Here is a 26,309-nt window from a genome sequence, read left to right on the forward strand (position 1 = left end):
TTGCAGACCTCTTCTACCCCCAGCTAACTACAGAGTTTTTCAGTGCTAGCATGCATGGCAGACCCTCAGGGCCTGAAGCCAAGGAGAAGATCCCTTTTTAGACAACCCCTCCTCTCATGTAGACATGAGAGAAATAATTGCTATGTGTGCAGAGGAAATCTCAGCAAATTGAAAGTGAAATAGATGAAGCACAGGGAAAAAAAAAAAAAAAACTTTAGAGATGAGAATTCCACTTTTCTGTCCAACCTCCAGGGTAAAATATCTCTTAATAAGTTTCTTTTTACCTTTTAATTGGTTTCGTCCTAAAGTTAACTACATCCAGCAACACCTCAGCATCTCAAATATTCATTTCCTCCCCTTGCTGCCCAGCCTGTCTCAAACATACATCACTGTGGGATGCACATGGTCTTTGGTCCATCATGGGAAGCAGTATTTACAGAAGACCCTGTGGCTTTCCACCATGAAAATGTCTATAGCACTACATACAGAGGAATTACGACCACTATAAGGAAAAGGAAAACAAACAAACAGGATATGAGGAACATCTGTTTATATGAACACCCTTAGAATCCGCAGTCAGGGTATGAGAACACCTAATACACAACAGACGAAAGAGTAGATGCTCAGAGAGTAGATGAAGAAATGAGACTTGAAAGGTAACATTTTAAAATAAATTGTTTCTTCTTAGATCTGAATTAAACCCAGATGATCACTTCAAGTTAATATCACAACATTGTGGAAAAAATGATTCATGCTTTAATTGCCATAATATTATCATTTACAAAAACTACAAATGAATGGTAAATCGGATTTTGTGTACATCCTGAACAAGCCAATTAGTACACAGACTATCTCCTGCAATCACTCTCTAGCCAATTGCTTCCCATAATTTTTTTCATAAAAATTGTCTGTACTCATGCTTCTTAATGAAGCAGGTAACTAGTTTTGCATTTCAGTAATTTAGTTCCTTCAGCTAGAAAAGTTTACACATTTCAGATCATCCAATCTTCTACTGATTGACTTCCATGCAAATCGAAATATAAATTTTACTAAACCATATTTAGTGCCAGGAGAATAGACACTTAATATGCACATGACATTTAGACATGAGTGAAAAGTATAACACTGTTTACAGATGGTATCAATAAAACTCTCTTGCTTTTACCTTTAAAACTGCCGTAAAGCATGATCACTTGTGAGCATATGCGCTGACTAGGATGGCTACACCCCTAATAGAAACTGTCAGAATAACCAACTTCCTCCACACATTTGTCCAAAAGAAGAGAAATACATTTGTTTTGACTGGTTTGCTAATATTTTGCAGCCTGCTTCCCATTCCCCAGATCTTCAAAAAAATAATCCTGTGGCTGTAGCTGTTTTTGAAATAGTAAATTCTAAAAGGATTCTGTAGAAGTCTCATTGAAAATACATTTTGATTTTTGTAAATTAATTTACCCCAGAGGTCACTAAATCCCATTCAGAAAGGAGACTGAAGCCAGTACCACATGTCCAATTAAAAGAGCAAGACCAACATGCTTTGAGTATCTGGATGTATGTGATTAAAGTCCATAAGAAATTCAGCAGTCACATTTGTTTATTTATGTTTTCACATGTCAAATTCTGAAAAACAAACAGCACTGCAGAAATCGTGATCTGTTCACAGATAAATGACAAAGAAATGGGGCCAGCCTAATAAATTATTTGTTCACTGCATATAATTCACCCTATTCTACTGTGTCCTCAAGCGAATATCCCATTGCTTTCAGTCCATGGAACAGCTGTTGAACTGCCTCCTGGCTGTTTGCAGGAAGTTTCTTTGAATGAGGAGCAAGAATTAAGAACAAATTTCAAAACAACTGGAAAAAAAAATAAAAGTACTCTGTTCTTTAAAGGATCCTGGACTCATTTTAATAAACTACAATAAATCACTTTTTCTTTGCATGGCAAATTTTCAATTTATGAAGTGCCCCATTTAGTATTATTATTAAAATAGACTTCATGCCTTTTAATTGGTTTCCTTATCAGTCCCAGAAAAACATTTTTTTAATAAACTGGGAATGTACTAACGTACGTTGCTAGTTTCAAACCCATACTTTGCAGCGTAGAAGTCAGATGTAATTTGGCTTCTTTCAGCTTTGGCAGGAAGAAGGGAGACATAAGAGAGTGAAAAATGGAAAAGAAAAAAAAAAAAAGCTAAAAGAAAAGGATTCTTCTAAAATACAAACTGCCTGCAAGGGGGACAAACTGTGCCACCTTTTTCATCCAGAACAATTTCTTGGGGATTGTGGTTGTATTCCTAGAAGATGCAAGACCACAAGCAGAGCTGGGGCTTTGTGGGCAGCTCCTCAGACGAAAACACAGATGAAACCCCATTGAGGAGGAGCAGCAGAAGCAGGAGAGATGTTACATTTGCTCTCTTGTTCTCCTCTGCCTTACACCAGCTGTTCAGCAAAAGCAGCCTCTGTCCTTATGTGCTGGAGAGGGAAGCATATTTTGTGCAGACTGGGGTGCTTTTGGGCAGGGATAATGGTTTGCTCTTTGTAAGTGAGTCAAATTCACCTGCTTTCCTGCCATGTTCTGCCATGGAGGTAAATGCAGCCCTCCATTGGCCAGATAGCACTGGTTTTCCTCCCCAGCCATGAATCTATTTTGGAGACTGGGAGCTCTGTATTCACTAGCTCTGGTTGTGTACCCTCAATCACACACCTGCCCTCAGCATTTAGTGGAAAAACTGGTCAGTTTTTTATCCACGCGGTTACAGGCTTTGCTAAGTGTTGCCTCCTGTTATTCAAGCCTGTCAGCAGGATCTGTGCCTGCCTTCACGTCCAGGCTCTATGCAATCAGCTGTATAATGGCCAATCCCTGCTTTGAAAGTCTCACTGATTGAGGTATTATCTGGGTCCAAGCCTCCAGGATTTTGCTGGGAGAGCGGACAGCAGTGGGGAGCAGAGCTTGCTGTATGCGATTTGTAAAAGCCACTACAAGAACCGGAGCACAGCAGTGCGTCCTGGCTCCAAGCAAGCAGTGAGCCCTGAGTGTGTCTGGTGTGTAGGAGCTGCAAATCTGGACTCTTAGGACATCCCCTGTATTGCCCAGCCATGATGATAAATGGCTTTTTCTGCAGCAATTATCATTGACCTTTTCATTCATTCAAAAAATAGCATAAAAGTATAACAGATTTCTGAATACACAGGAAGGGTCCCACTCTGCCAGCCTTATTCCCTGCATGGCAAGATTTTAATGTGCCTGCATGGGACTAGATGGCCCTTGTTAAGATAGTTAGAGGGGCCTTGTTAACATAGTTACAGTTTTACTCATTAATTTCAACTCTGTTTGGAAAATAAGGAGTACAGGCTTTGTGTACTGAACCAGGTGAAGACCAGAGTTCCCCAGATATTTAGGAAATCTGTGATGCTTCTACATATCCTACAAGATCACAAGAACACCTAAAAACCCAGGTTCATTATAAATGAGAAGTTTCTGAGCTCTATACCGTTCAGTATAATTTATTGTATTTTGCTGGATCATGAGAGTGGGCACAAGAGATAAGGACTCTGGATTCTGGCAGTTTTCTGAGGTTTGCAGTTTTTTTCATGATGCTTGGCTTTTATTGCTTATACTTTTTTCCTTCAGTTTGGAAAATGGCCCTCAGCTAGGGACACACTGTCACCTTTATTCAGAGTGTCTGCAGTGGGCTCATGTTTTTTCTAAAGAGGCTGGCTTTTCTGAGAAGTCAAATTTCTACCCTTAGAGTGATACCTGAAAGAGAGGTAGGAGAAAGGAGGAAGAGGTGTGAAAAACTATTTCTGTTTCTCAGAGGGGATCCACATCTTATTCTTACTCCATCCCTGGCTCCTCTACGCTAAGTAAAGGTGCCAGGGTAATGCAGCAAGGAGCAGGCACAGAGCTGCCCTGAAGGGGGCTATGGAGAAGACTCACATAGTGCTGGTGTTCAAGGCGCAGACAGACAGACCAACCATGCCAAGCCCTGCCAGAGGACAGGCAATGCACTGGTGCAATTTCAAAGACATTTCAGGGCTTGGTTCCAGCAAACACCACTTCACCCCCTAGAATGACTCAGAACTGAGGCAGTGCATAGTCTCCCAGATGGACTGAGTGATGTGCTCTACCTAAAAGCTTCAAACACTATTTCCATCCTTTCCTGTTAATAATAATAATAATAATAATACCAACCAAAATATCAAAAGCAATCCAATAAACATTCATTTTGCCAAGAGTAGCAGAGCAAATAAATGACTTATTCCAGTCACCCAAATGTGTGCATGTGCAGGCCAAGTACATATGCTTGCTTTTCATAGAATCATAGAACGATTCTAGCTTGCTCAAACTTGAAGCTAAATGGAATGGCACAGGACAAGGCTAACAGAATGAAATTTAATTTTTCCCTGACATGTAAAACTGCCAGAGTTTTCAAGACAAATAATCCCAGTTGGTGACATCTGACTCTCATATTTGGAATGATATATAGCAAAGAATTCATCAGACTTCGTCCTGCATTTGGTTTGGGATTTTTTTTTTCCTGTTAAGACTTAGGGTAAAACCAAATGCTACTGAGACTTAGCTTTAAAAAATGAAAATGTCAAGGTTGGAAGTGAAGTCCAAGTCTATTGCCAAGGTTTCAGAGCTGCAGGGTAAAGAAGAAACGTAAAAAGAAATGTAGAAACAATATCTTGAAGTAGAAGCCCCTAGCACCTTCCCCCTGAAAGACTACCCCAGAAAAGCTGGGGGTGGGCTGGGGTGGGGTGTCTCCTTGTTGTCAAAGCAGAAAGCCCTGCACTGGCTACATGTGAATCTTGTTATAATCCATTTATGTATCACCTGAAATTGCCCAGGTCAGGGATTAGAAATAACTTTAACGGTGTATTTCTTACAGGACAAACACTCTGCTAAGTATTAATGAGAAAATCTGTTTGATGGCTATTTGGTTGCCTCTATCTGTTTTTTTACTGACATGTACCTGTATCACAGAAACATATTGTGGCTAAAGAACTGAACAGCCAAGGGATGCAGTTACCCTCTCCTATTACACAGAATGGCCCTACACAAGATTTTAACGTGTTGCTGAGCAGAAACACAGGCTGCATCACCTGCAGTGGACTGAATCACGCAGCTTAACAAACTCTCCGTTACCAGGACTTCTCTGTCAGCAACATGAAATCAGGGAAACTGGTTCATCCAAGGCACTAGCCTTAAAACCGGGTGACATCTGCGATCACACCCACCACTGCAAACATCTTCTCCCTAAGTCACCAACAAATGTTACTAGCGTCACATCAGATTAATTCAAGTTTAAATGTCAAGGGCAATGTTTCTCACACTGCTGCATCCCTCTGCTCCCACTGATTTTGTCTACTTGCTCACTCTGAAAGGTATTAGAGCACAAGTTTTATTAAGGTTCCATAGAAACTGTACTTAAAGTAGCAAGGTTAAATCAAAGTTTTCGGACTTCTGTGAAATATAATTCATGGCAGATGTAATAAAGAATTTCTAAACGAGCAGGCGTGTGATTTTTTCCTATGAGTAATCCACTGTTTTACATTTCTAAAGTTTCTACCTTCATAAAAGTCCTCATGTTCAGCAAGTGTGTCACATATGTGCAAAAGAATGTAAACCAGACTCATTCCTATTCCGCTGCAAATAAAAACAAGTATTAACCCTGTGGCTGTATTTATGACCTGCTGCAAGGTAGCACTTGCTCCTTAACAGGTGCAGCTTTTTCCCTCTTATAGGAGGATCACGAAGCTCTGCTTTTCAGCTGGCATGGTGGTTAAAGCTCAGCCCTGTGCACCTTGAAGTCACTTGATTTCAAGTCACTTGCAGAACTCCCTCTTCACATTTGAGCAGGTTTGTGCCTCCTCGCAAAGCACTGTGCCACTCATACAAAAAAGCAAGGAGTGGGCCTCAGGCAAGGGTGTGTGACAAATTTTAATGAGATAAGTGACTTGGAAAGAATACTTGGAGCTAAATTAGAGCGAGCATCTACTGGGAAAGAGTGACTGTGTTATACTGTATGGTTTCCCCCCACCTCCCAGTCACATCCTGTAGGACTGTGATCAGTTTTTCCACCTTTGGCAAGGATTTTAGTTGATCTTATGGTTTGCCTTGGGGAGATGAGGTTGTTTGGGTTTTGCTCCTTAATTTCCTGCACACAGTTCTTCGACAAGACAAATTCTGTTTTATTCTAGGTTTTGAGAACATCCCTCATTTCTTTCAGTTTTCTTCAGTATTTACCAGTGACTTCAGTAACAAGAGAAAGAAAAGAAAGGTGGAGAAAACCAAATGAGATGTGAGAAACTGCTAAACCATAGACATTGGAAACTCCAACTATTCACGTACACACAGGCCAAAGGGCCCAAAGGAAAAAATAAAAACATAAAATAGAATGGAACAATTTCTTAGAGCTTTAGAATCTCTTCCCCCCAAAGAGTTATAGCTAGAGAACACAAACAAGGAGAAATGAAATCCAGTGGTGTCAACATCTGAACTCTAATAGCCCATTTGAGCATAGCTAGCCCATGTCAAAGCCCTGCTGCTGATGATGGCTGAGCTGTCTGGAGTAAGCCTGCTTCAGGCTGACCCACCTGAGGTACGCTCAGAGGCCTGCCTGCCCTGTGGATGTACACAGGATTTTGCAGATTCCTTCCAATTATCATCTCTCAGGAGCACCTCTCACTCTCAGGCATGCTTTTAAATTCTTATCTGGGCTCTCATCACCTCATGTCTCAATTACTGTGACATCCTTTTCCTGGCCACTGACAAACTCAGTCTTGTCCTGATGGTGTATTGATCCACGATGCCGCTGCAGACATCATTCCCTCATCTCACACTCTGCTGTCTTTTTGTTCTTCTTCAAGCTTCTTTTCCCTGTTATACCAAACAAGCAAACGGTCTTCACTTTCAAGGACTCTTCCACCTTACTGCTCATTTTATTCAGATCAAAAGGTCAACTCGCACACCCAAATAGGCCATAGTCCCTGCCGCCACTGATCGCTTGCCAGCTTTTCAATGAGGTGTCTGTGTAGTGTCTCTGAGCCTCATCTCCGCATTTGTGAGAAAGTCTCTGTAAAATTGCAATACCACTTTGTTGCAGCCCCTCAATGCTCTCTTCAGAAGTACCTGCTCATCAAATAAAAGTCTTGCCAATAGTTATGCTGCAGGTGGGCTCCTGTGGCTGTTTGTGGCATCTTTCTGCTAAGGGTAATTTTACAAAGAAGGAGATGCCATGACATCAGAAACTTCCAGAAACACGGCACGAAGTTCTGCCCAAAGCAACCAAGTACAAGTTGAGGTATTCCATCCCACAAATTTTAGTCTAATATGAGCTCCTTGTAAGGTCTTTCAGGTGGATACCTACTTTCCCTTCTCTATGCAGCACCTACCAGCATAATTGCCTTGTCTGTGACTGACACCCTACAGTAATGCAGCAGAAAACCTCCAACAGTTGCCATACACACACAAAAAAAAAAAACTAATAAAGAAACTAATCATCCATAGATGAGCAAAGCATAGTGTCATAGATGAAAAATGGGAAGGAGACAGGATAAAGGAATCTTGTTTAATCACTAGTTTCCGTCTTGGAACAAAAACAGTTTACAGTTCTTTGAGATTTCCTCCTCTCATAGCATTCCAAAAATATATTACAGAACAGGAAAGCGTGTGTATGATGAGGACTGTAAGATAACGAAAGCTTCACATAACTTACATTTATCATCTGAGAGGTTTGTGAGAAGCTTTAGAGAGACCTAAACTAAGGTAACACAATAAAAACAGAAATGTCAGTGCTAGTAAATGCCAAGTAATACACACTGGAGGACACAGTGGAAGTGCCAGCATACGTTACATGGCTCAGCATTAAGTGGGTCAATTTTCAGACCAAGAAAAGTGATTTTTCCCCTCCGTACAGCCCTCATGAGACCATATCTAGAATGACATGCACAGCTTTGTGCCTCCCTGTACAAGACACTTGGAAACTGGAGTGAGCTCAGTGGAGACCATGACCTCATGTACATGACACACAAGTGGTTGAAGGAGATGGACTGGAGCAAGAATGAAGCCAGACCCTCCTCTTGGGGTGTGCAGTGGAAGGACAAGAGTCAGCAATCAAAAGATGTGCCACTGGAAATTCCAACCGGACACACAAAATAATTTCTTTCTAATGAGAGTCATGCAGCAGTGGCACAAGGGCCCAGAGAAGCTGCAGTATTGACACACTTAGAAAGTTTCAAAATTCAGTGGGACACAGTCCTAGGGGACCTCAACTAACTTAGATGCTAGCCCTTCCACTTCAATTATTCCATGAGATTTTGCACTTGGAAAATCATTTAGTACCTCTACAGGCAGGTCAATATAAACCTCCGGTCTCTCAGAATTAAGATGAAAAGATTCAAAAAAGCTCTAGATAGATATGTCTTACTGGAGGAAGTCCAAAGGGCCACAAAGATGACGAAAGAACTGGAGCATCATTGGTATGAGGAGAGGCTGAAAGAAGTGGGACTGTTCTACTTGGACAAGAGAAAGCTCAGGGGATCTTATCCATGTGGATAAATACCTGAGGCAGGTAAAGAAAATGGAGCCAGACTCTTCTCAGTGGTACCCAGGAACAGGGCAAGAGGCAGTGAGCACAGACTGAAATACAGGGAATTCTATCTCAACATAAAAACAAACAAAAAACAACAAAACCCACACGTTTTTACTGTTAGGGTCGTTGAACACTGGCATGGTTGCCTATAGAAGCTGTGGCATCTCCGTCCTTGGAGATATTCAAAACCTGATGGGACGCAGACCTGAGCAACCTGCTCTGGTTAAGCCTGCTTTGAGGAGGAGGGCTGGATCAGATGTCCCCAGAGGTGCTTACCTTCAACCTTCCTGTGATTTTTATATATTAGACAACATGAGTGTGAAGATTCTATGTTTATAACAAATTTTGAAATAGGAATATATAAAACCTCCTGTTTCCTGTGTCTAGCATGAACTCTTACAGGAAATTTCTTAGTTCCTTTTTGACTTGCTTCCCCCCTTTTCCCAGCCACTTTTATGGTCAAGAGAGAACTAAAGGACCCCCAAATTATGTGTCAGTTCCTGTGATCCTACAAAAATTCCTTCGTTTTTCCCCTCTCCAGAAAGTAGTGTGAGGTTCAGCCTGGGAAGGCTGACATCTGGACTCCAGAGAGATTTCCCATCAGCAGGATTCCCAGAGATGTGGACAACATAATAACAGAGAAACTTTCACGGTCCACTTCTTCCCTTCATAGCCACGTAGCTTCCTGCCTCCCCCTTGCTGCTGCAGCAAGTGTTCACACAGAAAAACAGCATTTGGAGAGGAATGTAAGTTTAAGTAAACATATAGCTGCAAATTCAAGGTCAGGAGAGTGTTCGCAGCCACCTCTCCATCCTCTCCCACAAAGTGCTTCATGCACCAGGAAAAATCAGGGCAAGATTGCACATGCCTGAGTGAGTAGATTATGATAGGAAATGCTGGCTTATCTTCTGCTTTACAGCAACACACATTACAAATTGTCTGGCAGCTACTCACTCATTCACTCTCTCTGTAAATAACTATTCAATAAAATCTGATAGAGCCGTGCAAGGCACCAAAGCCTCTCTGTGATTTCCTCCATGCAACCGCCAGGCTGGAAAATCAGTGAGTCTCAAGGGCAAACTGCACGTGTAGGTGGGGAAAGGAGAGGCTGGTGGGTCCTCCTGAAGAACTGCTGTTTCGGTCAAGTAAATTTGTCTCCTTGCTTGACGTACATGCTTCGTTATTATTATTATGTTCCCTTAGGTGACTGGTTTGTCTGCGTTGCTGACACAGAGACCAGGTCTGCATCTCCAGGAATGAGACAGGAATGACAAGAGGTCAGGGCTGAACAGCAGGAAGGATGTGTGGCTTTCTCTCCCCAAACCTTGGCTCCACTCCAGACCTGCCAGAGCATCTCTCCCAATCTCTGGGAATGCTGGCGCCCCAGAGACTGTGAGAGAAACCCGTGCCTGTTTGCTGCTCTCAGACAGAGCAGTCATTTGTCCCAAAGCCCAGAGCCTTGGGCAATCTCTGGTGTATTTGGTTGTATTAGAGAATGTGTTAATTATGGTAATAATACAACTAATATGGCTTAGAGAAGCGAGTCTCAAATGGTGCTTACGATTTCCTGCTTTTCCTTTGTATGCTGCCTAAACAAGCGGTTGATTAGAAATCAGCAGAAATTTAGGTATTTATGTATTTAATTTTTGTTAAGTGGCCATTTACATTTCATGTGTCTGCAATTTTTTCTCTCTTGCACAGATCAATTTTCTCTACCTGGAAAAGGGGAATAAGGTAATTTGACACCTGCAATTTTCTGTGTTTACTGCAGCTTTTCAGATTGTGTCATAATTATACATATTTTCTAATTATGAAATCAAAATTTGGAAGAAGGCCTCTTATGATAGGGTAGAAAAACAACTGGACGTCCTAAGTTGTCTTTCTGTCACTCTTAGAAACAATAATAGAGTTTTTCCCTCCGTCCTAAATCACTGTTCTGTGCTGTTGACCTGAAGGTGACATCTACTGTCTTTTCTGCCCATGAACCTCACCTTCAAGAAACAATTTTTTTGTCAAATTTTTTCTCACTTTTCCACTCTCATCTACTTTCTGACATAGCCAGAGGAGGAGACAGAAGACAGTTATTACAGTTATTGCAGCGAGAAAGCAATTGTGTCTGTAGTCACTGGGAGCAAACACAAAGCCCCACTGCACTCGACAAAGCAAGATTAAGAACAGATCTCGTCCTGGAAAATTAAGCATTGCCATCATGATCTCTTATGCTTCCTTGTCTGAGTGAGGGACTTGGAAAGCATGCTCTTGACACAATGTTTCTTGGTGGTTGAAAGGGTAAGGACTGACAAGGAACTACAGTAGTTTAGAATTAATGTCCACGCAGTGCCAGGGTGTGAAGAGATGCTAAGAATGAGAAAAAGAGCAATTCAGACTCTCAGGAAAGGATAACTCCCTCAGCAGAACAATATATTTCTTAACCACTGACATCCATTGACCTCCTTCCTTTTAGCCTATAAATCTTGCCAACTATCCTGACCCATAGAGACCTTTAATGGAAATACAGTAATTTAATTCAGACGTAATCCATTCTTTAATGATAGAGCATGCAGAAAAAGCTTACATGGGCTTCCCTGTACATGTAATTAGTAGATCAGAAGAATAAAACAATTAATTTCTCTCTGACCAGTTCAAGGAGATAAATGTTTGTTTAATCCAAATTAAAATGTTCCTTTTCTTTTTTTTTTTTAATTTTGTTCGTTCTTCCAGCCCAAACAATGGCACGTGATTACAGCTGAGCAAGAACCAGTATTCGTATCCCACAAATGCTAATTAAAAGAGAAACAAAAGAAATTGCAGTGGGGCGAAATTACTGATTTCAGTTTTTGAAGACTTCTGTGAGGAAGCAGTAACAACTACCCTTGCCACAATAACAGCAGGTAGTCTGGAGCTTTGGGAACTCAAGGAAAACCATGGGAAAATAAGCATTGAAGTCTGCAACCTGCCATTTGCCATCACACATCTCCAGTGAACCCCTCAGCACAAATCAGCCAGAGTTGCCGGTACAGGCATTTACTTGCAGGTTGTGAGCAGAAAAGTCCATCCTGGATTAGACAGATCTTTTCACAGTGGAAATTGCATGGCAGCTGCTGTGTTTTTCTGTCTTCTTTTCTTTTCCTCTGAGGAGAACATCTTTTTCTACCAAATGCAGAGGTGAACGCAACTCCATACTGGCCAAGAGGACCAGGCAGCTGTGATTACATAGCACAGTTCAAGACCTTTCCCTTCACTGGACAGTGCTGATTGGGATGCAGAGACAGTGTCCTTCTGGAGCCTGGTGAATGTATGTTACAACTGATGACAACGAGGATTTTCTCTGATGAGAAACTCATTCCCGCACACTGCCCAGTTCTAAAAGTGACCTCTAAACGCTAAGAGATAAAACAGTGTCTTTGGGAGCTACAGTCTCTTCACCTCACATGAATCTTAAATTTGTTCTTCTTGCAGGAAAAAGAAAAGATTAAAAAAAAAATCCATATTGGTAATTTAAAGTATCATGTCAGGAATCTGTGCCACACATTCCTGGGATTTTGGAATTGGTGCGAATGACAGGGAAGGGGTAAGACTGAAACTGATTTTAAAGGCAGTGCATTGTTTAAAAAACATTAGCACGAAGCAAGTGTGAATGCAAAACAGCTCAGACCAAGCTGCACATGGAAAGAGAAATGCAAAGAAATATCTTCTAGCCATTTTGAGCAGCAGTTGACAGGTAAGATTTCCTGTAAAAGGGATGACAACATTGACCTTTAGAAAATTATCACCAGATAGCAGAGAAAAGCTTTCCTCTGTTTTTCCTGGGGGACGATGAGCTGCACACAGACAGGATGCCAAAACAAGACAAAAAGCTGGAGGTATTTTTAAGTGTGCTGGGGAGCTACATACACCCTGAGATGATCAGCTCTGAAATAAAGCTCTAGGAACACAGGAGTAACACACTCATGAAATGTACTGATTATTACAAACACCAGCACTCTCTGCAGAGCCCTGCCTACAGAAAGGGCTCCATTAATTCATGTTAATGGAGTCGCCTCTCTCCAAAGGTGATTTTCGGGCAGACTGACAAATTAAAGTGGAGATTTGTCCCCTGACACCAGAAACCTTTAGCTGCGTGCACACACAAAAAGCAGGAGAGAAGCATCCTAAAATTACAACCAGTAGCAACCTCTTGTAACAATAAGCAGGCAGGCATATGGATTTCAGGAGAAATTATATTAATTACTTGTACATATTCTACTTTACAGATGAATTAATGTTTCCCTTTTATGCTTTCTGTAGCTCTAGCAATCCTCATGGCCATTAAAACACAGACACTAAACATCACCCAAACATCCCACGTCAGCAGAGAATGACAAAGTCTCATCTCAGGCAGGGATGGCACAAAGGACTTCTGACATCTGACTACCTGACTACTGAAAGGAAAGAAGTTCTGAAAAGTATTCTCATTTATCTGCTTTGCCCCTTTTCTTTGTAGGTATCTTTTAACGAGTAAGAATTCTTTTTTTTTTTTTTTTTTTCTCCTCTTTTTGACGAGAGGCTTGTCTAAACCTGCCCTTTACAGAAGCATGGCAGAAACTAGTAGCTATGTGCGCTGGTACCAGTGACCCCTTGTGGAAGCAGATTATCTTCTCTTGGTTCATAAATCTACTTGTCAACCCTACCTGGCGAGCAGACAACTCATCAGTATGGATTACTGAAACCACTTGCTGGAGAAATAAAGCTACAGCAAGATAGATTAAAAAATAAAACAAAGATCCCCCTTGGGATGTGACAATTCCTTTACCCCAGGCATAGAAAAAAATACAACCTTGAAATGGGGAAAAGTGATCTGCAGAACCAGATGCTGAGAAGAGATATGCAGGAAAATGGCAAAGGAGCTTCAGCGACAATGCTTGATCCAATCTGGTTCAGAGCACAGGTTTACTTTATGGCTCATATTTATCACAGCCAACAATGCTGAAACTGTACATTTCAAGGTTGCATCTATATTTCAATTTATAAATCCCTATGGTTAGGGGATTTTAAATTCTGCCATAAAATCTTGGCCAATGTGACCACGGGCCAAGGGCATTTTTCTCCTGTTAATGCAATAACAAAACATTTTGCTTGTGGCATTGGTGACTCATGGGTGGATTCAAAAAACAACTCAGGAAAAAAAAATTAATCAAGGAGTGGTTTCCAATGTAATCTACAAATTTGAAACTGTTTGTCCAAATGCTTGTTAGTAAAAAACAACTTTGATCCGTACTATGGTGCAGTAACTAGCAACAGAAGTTATTTAAATAGGTTAAAAGCACATTTATTGTAGCACTTTTTCCTGTTCCTGCATACCAAGTTTTTGAAATTCCAGCTCATAATGCATAGCTCTGTAGTCCTTTAATGGAGAAATTCATCTAGCCCTGCTCAGCTAGAAGGACAATGGCCAGTTAAGGAAGCAACTCCTCAGGAAGGACAAAAGATTTATAAAGAAAAAGGATGGTCTGGGTATGCAGTCTGGGCACATCCAGCCGACTCTTTCTGTCCATCTCAGACAGTTGTTATTTTCCCAGCAGTATATGTGCAGATACATAAAAATGAAATTTTTAGTGTATTAATTAACCAAGAATGGCTAAATATATAGCTCCAGGGCTGTATGTGCTAACTCAGCACAAATCCAATGCCTTTCATAGGCCTGTTAACTTACCTCAGCCAACATTACAGCCTGTACAACTACAGACAATCTCAAATTTCCTGACCTTTTCAGTCTGTGTGATAATGTTAACATAAACTTAAAGGAACTGTCATTTCTCTTTCTGAAAACCCTTTTTCTCTTTAGATTGCACGATCCTGAATCACAGGGAAACGAAGGCAGATTTCTCAATTGCCTATAAGAAAATGAAACCTGAGGCCAGCCTGATGTATGCAGGGACATCTTCTACTATATCTGAAGGGAAGCATTTAGTTCCAAGGGCTGATAAATTACAAGTTTGGGTTAATAAAATTAAAGCATTGGTTTTTACCTATATTCTTCTTCTTAAATTTCAAGAAAGGAAGGAATGAAAAGGAAGGAAGGAAGGAAGGAAGGAAGGAAGGAAGGAAGGAAGGAAGGAAGGAAGGAAGGAAGGAAGGAAGGAAGGCTTAGAAAATTAATTAATCCTCTTTAAAAGGATTCTCTTAAATAAATATTAGTAATAAATAGTTCTCCACATCTATGGCGTCATTGTCTATGACTTCAGGAGCTTCCTAAAACCAACAGACTAATGCCTGCATTTAGTTTGTATGGTGGACAGTAATAATTTTGCCTCGTTTTACAGAACTGAAATACACTGAAATGTTATGCTGCTTGCAAGGAAACATGTCAAAACCACAAATTGAAAAATGCAACTAAATGCTGCTGAGCTCCACCAACTCATGCTTACATGTTATCACTATCTCCACAAAAGTGTTAAAAACACCTACTCCTAGATGATAGTCTTAAATGATTGGTGATCATGCAGGGAGAGGAGACATAAATAGACCTCATTAGAAAAAGTTAAGGTAAGAATTAGTTGTGCATTGGTGGCCATGGTACCAGCCCAATGTGTGTTCTTGATCCAGAGCAAAAATAAACTAAAATATTTCACTGTTTCACTGAGGAATCAGCTACCCCAAATTACTTTACTGAGTTTTACATGAACTCATTTCATTTATCAGGGGTAACGGTACACGTCATATCTTACCCTGTAAACATGTTTGTAGAAATATGTTCAGCAATGGTAATTGTTTACAACTATACCAACGTAAATGCAGTCTTGTAGGTTGTTTCTTTAAATATATATATATATTTAAAAAAAAAAGAAGAAAAAAAAAACAAATTAAACAAAAACCAATTCATTGGAACAGCTCCCTTAGCATAATTTTATCACCTTTATTCAATCCAATTTTTAAGCTATTGACCTTAAATTCAGATCAACCCCAAAATAAAAGGCCTCTGACAGAGATGTTTGTACTGCATTTCACAAAAAGGAAAGAACATATAAGCCAACAATGGCAAAACAGAGCTCAACAGGATGTCCTTGCTTTGAAAATTTCATCCCTAATGTGCATCGATGCACTTTTATCTACAGTCATCTTTTTTAAGGGATTCAATCTTAAAAAACCTTCCTCTTACAAGCATCCTGACTAGTTCATTGGAAAAGCCCGTGAATATAAAGTTATCTTATGAGCAGAGGCTGGAAGATAGGGCATTTATATATTACGAGCTCGGTCTATAAGCACAGCAGTAGACGTCTGATTTACCTCAGCTCCTACACTAATACTAGCCAAATAACACAACCAGATAAGTGAGGGGAATGATACTTACACACCAGTTTATCTCAGATTTTCTCCTGCTAAGGCCTAGTCTGGACAGCTTGCCTCACATCTAGCTGTGCCTTGCACCAGGAACCACCCTGTGATGTGAACAGGACAGCTTGTGAATGGAGGCACACCACCACCCAAGCAAGGCTATCAGCAATCAGCTCCACCTGGGAGCACTGAGCGTCCTTCCTGACAGCCACCATGTCAGAGATTAGGGCCAGCGAGTAATGCATTAAAGCCAGCACCGGCAGCCCTCCGGCCAAATGTACTATGTCCTGCCTAAAAGCCTTCATGGCTGCCTAAGACCATTTAAAATAAAAGAAGTAAGCATAACAAGCACTTTTTCCTTTACAAGGGAAAGCAAGTAATCTCTCCAGGTCAATTCTGAATGACTGAGAACAATCTCATTTTACCTGAACGCATGCAGCACCTCCAGACTTCCCTGTGGTTCTCTCCCCATTACTTACAGCATATAAAAAGGGCAATTTAACTGAAGGAATTTATATTTGGGGCTTTTTTCAGCACTGTTTCCAGAAAATAGCAGATGTTGGTTAATGATCTTTAGACATTAGATCATAAACCACACTCATTTCAAACACTGCAATCTCAGTGATTATTTGTATATCATTAAGCAAAATCCTCAGAGCAAGCTCAGTATATTTCCTTATTGTTTCATTTAAATACAAGAATATCAGATGACTTTTTATTTTGTATTTTCCAATTCACAGGATATTGACAGGTTCTTCCTTTCCCTTCATTCCCTCTTTTCAGCTAAGATACATGTAAGCACAGTGTCATTACCAAGTGCAACGTTTCTTCAGATTCACACCACCTGACACAAAGCAGGTGACATCTGCCCTCACTGAGACACTGGACGAGCATTAAAACCAAGTCTTACAAGCTTCCTTCTTCACAGAGCCACACTGTGCACTGGTCCCAGTGAAGTGAATGATCTCCTTTAAACTCCAGAAATAGAATCTGATTGTTCATATGAAAGCAAAGATAGATGGGTCGGAGTTAAACTGGTAAGGGTACACCTGAGGGAGGCTGGCCACACCGTGATGGCACGTCAGGCTCGCTTAGGGATGCCCACCAGCTATCCATCTTCCCACACTCGCCTGCACACAACTCTTCACAGCTGGGCTTGGGCTAGCGGGGAGCAGCACAGGCAGGCAGCGGGAAGATGCAGCAGGCTCACACAGACCCCCCCATCCAGCATGAGCAGGGAAACAGAACTGCCTCGCAGGGTAGAAATGTCTGGTCTAACCACTCCTGGTTTACTCTATTTAGTATCATACCAGTTGTCTGTGTTTTGAAATGCATAGGATCTATGTATATGCAATGTATAGATAGAGAGAGATAGGAAATCTTACATGCCTGCATATCTATCTGTATATGTCTCTATATGGATAGATATCTGTTTTTGCTAACAGATAATAACACTATGTGCTAAATACTACAATATACCTATTAACACACATATAAAGTAAGATTCTATCTAATAACATTAACACATTCAGTTTTATCTAACTATCTGTTGGAAACATTATCTAGGCTTCTGATTCATTAGAACCACACATAAAAAAATTAATTACATAATATATGCTGAGAGATGCCTAGATACGTGACAGATAAATTAGTTTCATTTGAACACATGTAGTGTATGAAAGAAAGTAATTCAATAAACGTTGCGGCTCTCATTCTGCAAGAGCATATGTGAGTCCCAGGGAGTTCAGTAGTAATAACTCAAATTATTCATGGGCAAAAGTGTTTGCAGATCAAGGCTATATATACAATTTGGTTGTTACATTATGCTAATTTTGGATCTACTATTTCACCATAAAATCTGACAAGGCAGAGTCATTTATGAGACATAAATACAGGGAACTGAATTATAGAGAGTTCTCTACATACATAACAAGATCAATTATTAATTAACATTTGGAGATGAAGATACGTTGCCTTACAGGAATTATTTCAGGGCATCTATTGACAACACTGACCACAGAGTAGGCTCCTTTCTGTTTGTTCTGTATTGGCCTCCACGATAGAAACCCAACACCCTAGGAAGCGTTGTGCCCTGGGTAGTGTGTGCCACACAACCCAACCATTTGCAGTTTTTTGTAAAAAGGACCCCAAGGAGCCCTGCTCTCACAGCACGATATACATCACACTGCTTCCGCCACATTCACATCGGTCTTCTTTTCCCCTTTTCAAAGGTTGCTCTGATCCATTCTTCCCACAGATCCCTGGTAGGTAGCTGGAACAAGGCAAGACCACGCATCACACAGGCCTGCTTAAAGTAAGATAATATCTCATCACCTGACTGCTACTGCCATTCAGGTAGAGAATTACCTCTCTGTCCACGAGGACCTGTTCTATTGTAGTTAGTAGTGCTCTGCTGGCATTAATGGAGCCATACAGATTTACGTCTGCGAGGGCCCATCTTGTACGCTCGTGGACCTCTGCTAAGCTCTCTTAGATACTCTAAAAAAAAATGGGATCTAATCTAAGCACATTATCTAGGACTCCTCAGCAGCCTCTTTTCCCCTTTGGGGACTTCCAGATGGTACTTGTTCCCCTGTAACACATCATCATGGGTTCCTCTGAAATGTGGGCACCTCCCTCTGAGCTGGTCACTCCTAGCACCTTTCAGTGTTAACAGAGAGAAACACTTTTGGGGTGCAATCTGATTTATTTTGCATGTCAGTTCAGAGCTGAGATGATTCCTGCCCTAGAAATGCCTATTTCTCTCCACACAGGATGACTAGCTCTCACGTGGATGACAAAAGTCATCTCACTATTGTGACAGTTTCATTAGCCGCAGTGCTTACTCTGAGCAAAATAAAACACAAGTACCAAGTGCTAACTAAAAATAAATTTCAAACAAACTAATACTTGCAAAATTAGAGATAAATATCTTAATCCAAGGCAGCATTCATACTTTCCTCCTCTGTGCTTTCTGGACAGAGTTTTGGGAGATCATGTTGTTACACAAGAGCATAGACATTTCTGAACAGAATCAAAACTTGCTCTGTATCCTGTCTTCAACAATCTTCACTAGAGCAAAAAAAAAACAGACACCAAAGCCACCCACCAAAAAAGAAAAAAAAAAAAAGAAAGAAAGAAAAAAAAAAGACGCAATTTCTGATAATCTTCAGGCAGACTTTCTGACCCCTAAATAATCAGAAATTTGCTGAAACCATAAAGCTTAATATTACTCTACTAAGTTGTTTTTATTAACTATTATAAAGCTGGAACAGTGATGTATGGAAACCTCAACCTTATCTGAATCTAGACAGTTAAGATACTGACTAAGCAACACTTTGAGGCATGGAGGTCCCCAGTCTTAAGAAGAATTTCCTTTAAATTAGCATTAAATAAATGACTCAGGTTTGCCATACCCCATTGTGAGAAACTGTGCTGAATTAGAGGAAGGGAAATAAAGACAGGATGAAGGGACACTGTTTTCTGTAATGCTGCATCCATAACCTTAAGCACCCCTTTGGAGATGCAGGTGATCTGGTCTGCAGTTGGTCAGGGCATCTCCACTTACATTTGGCTGCATTTTGGTGAACTAAACTGTGTTCCTTAAAAGCCTTGTCCCATATTCTTCATGCAGCTGTCCTTTATTCCCTTTCAGCTTTTGTGGCTACCATAGGAATAATGCACTTTTCAAGGTGGGTAATAAAAGAAAGAGGGGGTTAGGAGAGACAAAGAACACAGTGGAAAATACCAATAAAATGTAAACATAAATGCCACTAATAAATCACAGGTACAGCATATAACTCTACATAGTAATTCCCCAAAAGACAGTCCTAGTCAATAATACATACATAACTCCTCCACATTTGCTAATTTGTTTTTGACCACTATAGAACCACTCCCTAATTTCCAAGTGCTGTCCAATGACTCTTTGTATTATGTAAAGCACGTGATTTGGACATGTTGACTTCTCTAATTAGTCTATAAATACTTGACTTTTACCCACTGCTTTGGTAAGTGTGATAATTGCTGGGGAAAGGCCAAAACATTTATGGTCAATCAGATGATGAGAAAAGGAATATGGCCCTTTCAGTGAGTAAAATGTAAGGCATTATGTGGCAAGGCAGAAGCTATTAGCAGGATCAATATTTCTCCTAGTACCTTAATAAATCATTATATCAAAGAACAGTTGCAGGATGAAGAAAACCTCATTCTACCAACGAGGATGCTTCCAAATCAGGAAATAAAACATCATTTAAATTACAAAGACCTAATTGGTGTACAAAGGCAAATGGCAAGCATAGAATACAGCCCTGTGATGCTAGGCATGTAAGCGTTTTGAATCATTAGTGAAGGAAGAAAAGGAGAAAGACAAAGAAACAGCTACACTAAGAGCTACACAGGCATAATTTGCAAATTGTAAATATGCATGAACCCACCACACTGTAACTGACTGATGACACCACGTTTGGTGTAGATATCACAGGTGGCTGAACCAGAGGAACACCTGGAAAACAGGATGGCCTTTGGTATCTTTACTATTGTACTGAAAAGAATCCACTTGCTGTTATTTGCAATGAGGCTTCTTTCTCCTCTTCTCTTTAGCTAGCTGTAGGGTTATAAGAATAAGCTAATATTTGTAAAAATAAGAGTAAGGGGAGGGAAATATTCTACAGGCTGTTTTGAAGCAGGGAAACATATTCTCAGCAGACACTGCATATCACTGCATACTCGATACAGCTGTAATCACACATATCTGTAAGGCTTTCTTGGCCACAAGGCAGAGAAGGAAGCTCTAAGTAGAGCTAATTGGAGTTCTGTCCAAGTAAGGAGGGACCATGATCATGTACATGTTCTACACAGTAGGTAACCCTCCCAGCATATATATATGGCTGTGAGAAGAAGATAAGGGATGGCAAATGACTTCATCTGATGTAGCCAACCTACATGTTGCTATGGAGCACAGTAGCGTTCCACTACCATTTTCAGAAATACCGACTCACAGCACTTTTGATTTATTGTGTTACCTCTCAATCTAATAGAGAAATGATGAAACCTACAAGGGACAGAGTCACTAGAGTAATAACTTGACGAGTTCACACTAGGGGCAAAATGTAATCTACTGTTGCAACCAGTATTCTGGTTTATTCTTTGTGTGACTACTATGGATTTAGTTCTTTACTGTAGAGTTATTATAGAAAAGCACATGCTTCTTGGTTGTTTAGTCACTACTCGTGATCTCTGTCACAGCCTTGGAAGCTTGTTCCTAATTTATTCAGAGGCAACAATTTCTTTGTGGATGTCAAAGTGGGTACTCTCTGGTTCTTTAGTTCATATTTCATACTCTTCTAATTTCATACAGCTGACACTTTAGAAGGTCAACTGTCATCTGGCTGGAAAGCTGACACCTCGAGAAAGTAAACAATGCCTGCAAAGGAGGGAAGAAGGAGCATCCTGTTGCTACGTGATAGCTCTTCTCCCCACTCTGAGACGGCAGAGATGCTACTCGCCTGTCAAAATTCCCTGCTAAGGCAGAATTTTGGCCATATGGCAATTGACCTTAAGTGCTGGCCATATGCGTTTCCACCATATGTCTGGATCTTTGAATTAAATGCATACACATAAATGAACAATGTCCAAATGTTTCATGCTCTGAACTCTCTATATGGATGTATTTATTTTCTCAAACTGTAATTTATTCCAAAAAGTAAAGCAGATCAGCCTCTCCATAAGTTACGCCTTGAATCAGTTTGTTGGCTGGTCCTTCTGTTGTAGAAAACACATCAATCCTGCTTTACAGAGCATAACATGCCAACTTCAGCTGTAAAGAAACCTGTAGTTTATATACTTAACTGCCTGTAGGCCTCCCAAGGGTTCTTCCTATTTTCCTGTAGAGATTATGCATTCTTCCCCTCATCTGATACCCACTAGCACATATCAACATATCTCTGCTACTATCCCTGATCTAGTTTAAAAAGAAATTGGAAATACCCTTTTTTGCCTGAATCCCAAAGTATTACTTTTGCTTGGCATATATCAGCTTTGTAGACTGTAAACCAGTTGGGGCAGGGACTACTCCTATTTACTTATGTGTTTAATGGCCTAAAGGCATTATTGACTTTATTAGTCAAATTATAAGCAGCAGATGGGATCATTGCGAGCATGACCCAAACTTTAGTGATCATGTTCAGCGTGATCACAGGGGGAAGGCTAATAGAGGAAGTGCGCCCTTTCAATTCTATTATCATAAACATCTTTTATTTCGGTACGATAAAAAGAAGCACTGACTCTTCTAACAAATAACCAAGAGCTATTGGGATGCTAGTAAATAGATTCAGCAAAGATTCAAGATTTTCTTATTCTAGTCAGCCTGAACAATTAATTAACAGCCTTCTTGTTTGTCATTAATTTCGGTTGCCATAGTAGCCTCTTTAAATGGTTTCTAACAAACAAGGAAGATTTATCTTTCTTACACTCAATCGATCAAAAACAAATGATTTCACATTCATTTTTGTTTCACTATGACAGTAAAGCATAGTGAATCATTACAATAGGGCCTTCTGAGAAGGATAAGGTGTCAGTTTAAAACCATAGACATCTTAAAAAGCAGACCCAGGGATTAAAAGGGAAGGGCCACTTGTATGCAAACAAAAATACTGGCTCCAAAAGGAATTTAAAAAAAAATGACAACAATCAATAAATAATACATATTAAAGAGGTTCTAGATTATTTTTTTTTTTACTCCAATTAATCCAATTTTGCTAGGATATAAATACTTCCACGCAGTGTTTTTTTGCTCAGAATTCACAGCTGGTGAGACATGAAGAAGGAAAAACATCGTAAAAGAATTTCCCAATGAAGAGAGTTAAAATGAATTACTTGAAACAGAGGAATTTTTCATCCACTTCAGGTTGCTTGGATCATAAAGAGAACAGCAGCCCACAAGGGAGATGGGAGGGGGAGGCGCATGCCTGTAAACTAAATGCAGAAGTTCTGGGCATCATCATGTGCTAAGGTTTTCGACATATTTAGAGAACTACAGGCTGCAACCTGCAAATTGGATCAATATGTTTCTTGCCTGATAAATTCCAAGAGAGAGATAACAGGCCCATTATTGGAAAAGATTGTTGTTGCCTTTCTTCTAGAGGACAAGGTGACAGATTCTCTTAAGGCAGTGACTGCTCTTCGCTTCTTCACAAAACCATGCTTTGAAGATCAGTCATTCCAAACATTGCTCCATCTATACTGTGTCTCTGTTGGAAGGGGGAGCAGGGAAGAGCTAGAGCATGGCAATATAGCCAAATTACTCAGACTTCCTTCATTAAGGAGCTAATAACAAACCCAGGTACAAAATGCTGTAGACATATTTGTCACCTCCCTCCATCAAGAAATAAACATGAAGGTAATGGGACTTGTGCTTCTTGTTATATAGGTCATTTCCTACAGACATACCCAAATGCCTTTGAAGATTTTCTTGTGCTATTGATACTTAAGTCATTGACTTAGCTACATATCAAAGCACATTTAGACCTTACTGGGATCAAATGATTTTGCTTTTTCCCACACTTGAAAGAGCTGAAGGGCAGTATTTGGCCATTTCCCATATTGACTAAGGAATCTGAACACCAAAGTGCTTGGGAGTTCATGCAACCATGAAAACTATGCTGCCACAAATACAGAATGACATTAAGAACATGCAAAATTCTTGATTTTTAAGTAATTTTTTTCCCACAGTTAACACATTTACTTTATTTTTGTTCAGTTTTGTGCTGACAGGACAGTTTATCTCTTGGATCAGGAGTTTATAAGCTAGAAAACAAGATAAAACATGTAGAAATAAGGGGAGTAGGGAGCAGGAATTTGCCTCTCTAACAGCACTGCATTGAGGGATACAAGGCCTTTGATGTTGGTGGGCAGACCAGGGGCTTGTTCCTGACATATTCCCCCTTCCACCACTTCCTCTCAGCTGCCTCTGTTCAAGCATGTGCCTGGCAATGCTCCAAAATGGAGTAATTTAAAAAATAAATTAAATTAAATTTAAAAAAAAAAGGCTTGGATCCAGTTTAGAAGGAACCTGTTAGACTACTAAGCACGGCTGAAGGGAGGGTAATCTCTGGTGGTGAGTGTGAAAATGAGAGCTTGAAGGTGATATGCTCTGAGATCAGATCTTTATAGGATTTTGATATTCGAAGGAGTATCAAAATTTTGATACTCAAAGGAGTACCAAAATGCAGTCTAAGAGCAAAAAGCATGTATGATTTTCATTCTTAGTAGTTATTTTCAACTGAACCTGTTTCTGTCTATCTATTAAACCTCTGGCGGCAGAGCTGGGGCAGTAGCAGGGGATGTTCAAAAATTTGAAGCCACTTTCAACCTGTGACAGCACATGGGATATAAGAAGGAGCTAGGAAAGTGAGGTGAGAGTTTTAGGGGACAAGGGACATTAATCCATTAAAAGAGTCTTCTCCACTGCTTACAAAGCTGTTTGTTTCTAGGGTTCTGTTGTGACTGTGCTTTTCCTGAGCAAATGCAGGATTTTTTTGCTTAAGGTTGGAGACAACTGGAAGCCACATATATTTTCTATCAGTGCTGAGGCCAAGTTAACTGCACTGAGTCAGAGCTAATAAACACTGCCAGTCATGGCAGTCTATTAGTTTGTATTCAGCATCATGCTAGCTGTGGTACACAGCTTATGGTTGGCTTGGAAAATGGGCCAAGATAACTCCTATCTACCAGTAGAGAGCTGTGTAGACATTACCCTTATCTGAAGGTCTATGGACTCTCACTGACCACTTGAGTCCTAGTGATCTGAGTATAAACTAATCATTTCAAACTCTGGGGGAAATTTTGCAGAAAGAAATACAGAAGGAGGACTGGAGGAGAAAGGAATGGACTCTGGACTCAGGCCATAGACTGCTGAGTTACAGCTTTCTACTGGGAGTGCCAGGCAAAAACTTTGTAGCCTGAGCATATGCCTGGAAGGCCTGAGATTGCAGACCAAAATTTTGGTTTGGTTTAGACTCCATAGTCTGAAGAACATCACTATTCATTTGGTGGTTAGATTGTCAGCAGTCCAGTGAATGGTCAGTGCATACAGTGAAATATCTTCATAGAAGCAAACAAAATACTGCCAAAAAGCACACCCGCATAGACTTAGTTTTTCTATTATAACTTAAAGACCTTAAAATTGCATGTTGCTTTGGGCAATCAAACATTGACTTTTTCCAAAGGCCTGCCTGATGGCATTGCAAGCTGTCTGCTGGCCGTATGGCTCTCAAAAGGCACTTACCAACTGAAATCTAAATACACTTGAACCTACAGAAAGAAACTACAATGAAAAACAGAGGTGGCAAAATCAAAGATGCATATACGGAGGAAGGAAGAAGACTGACCATTAGAAAATCTGGAGGCAAAGGTCTCTAGCATTGAAGGGGTATGCTCCTGGTGGGGTTATAGAAAGATCAGAGGCTCAGAATGCTCAGACTACTGTGAATGTAGAGTTCATTGGGCTCAGATAGTGCATGTGATTGATTTCACTCAGATGCGAATGACAAGAGAACCTGACAGCAACTGGTCTGCAGAACTTTGGCCAGGATTTCTCAGAGTGCTGAATAGCTCACCAAGGGGAAAAAAATATATATATATGTATATATTTGACAATGATTCTAGACTTCATGGCTGAAGATGTTTTGTCTTTAACCTGGTACTCTGTAATCATCTTTCCCTTCTCCCCTTTTTTATTTACCACCCCTAAAGGCTGCATGAAGAGGGAAGAATGAAATATAAGAGCACTTTGGATGTTTTCAGTGGAGTGAAAGAAACTGAGAAAAAAATGTGATTAACTACATAAGTGAATTAGTGGCCTTCAAACATTAAAAGAAGAACATTTTGGAGAAATTAAGTTTCCACTGAGAAAACCACATGACTTGTCAATTTTATGAACAAGTTGCCATGTTTTAGATTCAGCCCTCTCCTGGATTTAACATATAACCTTTCCTTTCAAGATCTCTGGTCCCTCTGAAATTTTTTTCTTTATTCTCTTTGGTGCTAGTTCCTAGTTATTAATTAGATCAACTCAATTTTACACTGAGAATGTAAGAATAGTGACATCTGTGTGTTATCTGTCAAGTACTGCCATAACTGTCTTCAATTGCTCTTGTAAATCCAGTGCCTCTGTGGAATCCCATGTTATGAAAATTGTATGCTGTCTTTGAAAGTCCTTTCTCTAGTCTGTGTAACACTGCAGTGTACTTTTGGAAGGGAGATGTAAAAGTGGAAAACCTTCATAAGAAAAATACTAAGTGCTATAGTAAGAATACCACTATTAGCAATAGCAAGAAGAAAGAGTTGGTTTGCTTATCAATGGGAGGAAAAGCTATTTGAAAGATCAGTTGTGATC

General features: G+C 40.2%; 1 protein-coding gene and 1 long non-coding RNA gene across 10 annotated transcripts in view; one reads left to right on the top strand and one right to left on the bottom strand.

The window, feature by feature from the left end:
* LOC308195453 overlaps positions 1 to 9,581 on the top strand; it is a 33,940-nt gene extending 24,359 nt beyond the window's left edge. The window contains exons 1-2 of the long non-coding RNA XR_013951525.1: positions 1 to 5,932; positions 6,207 to 9,581. The exon at positions 1 to 5,932 is cut by the window's left edge and continues 24,359 nt beyond it. This is a non-coding gene — a long non-coding RNA (uncharacterized lncRNA). The remainder of the gene's footprint in view (positions 5,933 to 6,206) is intronic.
* Positions 1 to 26,309, bottom strand: part of ENOX1 (ecto-NOX disulfide-thiol exchanger 1) — a 358,808-nt gene that overhangs the window by 214,893 nt on the left and 117,606 nt on the right. The gene's annotated exons all lie outside the window — the stretch shown is intronic.

This window comes from Anser brachyrhynchus (genome assembly GCF_964034855.1).
Source record: "Anser brachyrhynchus genome assembly, chromosome: 1".
NCBI lineage: Eukaryota > Metazoa > Chordata > Aves > Anseriformes > Anatidae > Anser > Anser brachyrhynchus.